The sequence below is a fragment of the Pseudochaenichthys georgianus genome, chromosome 24, assembly GCF_902827115.2.
Source record: "Pseudochaenichthys georgianus chromosome 24, fPseGeo1.2, whole genome shotgun sequence".
NCBI classification, from domain to species: Eukaryota; Metazoa; Chordata; class Actinopteri; order Perciformes; family Channichthyidae; genus Pseudochaenichthys; species Pseudochaenichthys georgianus.
In genome coordinates this window covers 34,611,643-34,612,728 of record NC_047526.1, presented here as the reverse complement: position 1 = coordinate 34,612,728, position 1,086 = coordinate 34,611,643, and the positions used below count along the sequence as shown (strand labels likewise).

At 41.3% G+C, this 1,086-nt stretch overlaps 1 protein-coding gene across 1 annotated transcript in view; it reads right to left on the bottom strand.

Annotated features, from left to right (window-relative positions):
* Positions 1 to 369: 369 nt before the first annotated feature.
* trim54 (tripartite motif containing 54) overlaps positions 370 to 1,086 on the bottom strand; it is a 16,907-nt gene continuing 16,190 nt past the window's right edge. Inside the window, exon 8 of the mRNA XM_034076236.2 lies at positions 370 to 1,086. This exon is cut by the window's right edge and continues 804 nt beyond it. The gene's annotated coding sequence lies outside the window, so the exon portion shown is untranslated.

Here is a 1,086-nt window from a genome sequence, read left to right as displayed (position 1 = left end):
CAAGGCAAGGCAAGGCAAGGCAAGGCAAGGCAAGGCAAGGCAAGGCAAGGCAAGGCAAGGCAAGGCGAGGCGAGGCGAGGCGAGGCAAGGCGAGGCGAGGCGAGGCGAGGCGAGGCAAGGCAAGGCAAAGACAGTTGCAGCCTGTCTCTGCTGGTGCACAATAAGGGGAATCTCAACACAGCATGCTGTCAACCCGCACTCTGCTGTTCCTCAGCGCTGCTCCCCCTCCCTCCTTTAATTACAAGCGGTAACTTACCGTCACAGCAGGCATAACAACAGCCGATGTTTTAATGTGAGTGTTTCCCCGGGAAACAAACACAACTTTTTTATTTTAAGAATGACGTTATAAATGAATCTGAGAGCCGCAAAAAGAGGAGGTGGGGCCCGCCATCGGCCCATCCCTGCTTTAGATGCTAGAGAGGTTCCCAACCTGAAGGCATTGCAAGTGGGCCGCCAAATATGTGTATTTCCTTTTTTTGTATTTTTTATATTTTGTACAGGCTTGAGACACAAACATGGACATACCAATAATATATAGGAGATGACATTCCCATCTCAGACAAAAACAAAACAAAAACAGAAGAAATAAAGATACAGTCAGTAGGATCGCTTCAACATTTCACAAACAAAAATAGGTTGACAACCAAATACCACCAAAACACAACATGGCATATTTATTGTTCCTTTAATCCCACTCTTCGTTCGAGCTAATTCTTTCCCATTTCATGGCGTGATGAGCTTTACATTTTTTGTGGCAATCATTTTTGTAATCTACTCTTCAAACACCTTAAATTAAGATTACTCCTTGATTGACTTTTAAAAATATGTATTTTAGCCAGAAGAACTGTGTGTGGTCTTCATCTAAAAGGCCAAATAAAATATTAAAGGGTGTAAATGTAAATTCAATATTTGTCACCAAATAATTTTCAAAACATTATGATTTGTGTGGAAACATTTTCATTATAAAGATTTTTTTTTTATTTTAACCTATTTTCCTTTCTCTTTCTTGATCCTCCTTAGCAATGGTCATCACAGTCCTTAGCAACGGTCATCACAGTCCTTAGCAACGGTAATCACAGTCCTTAG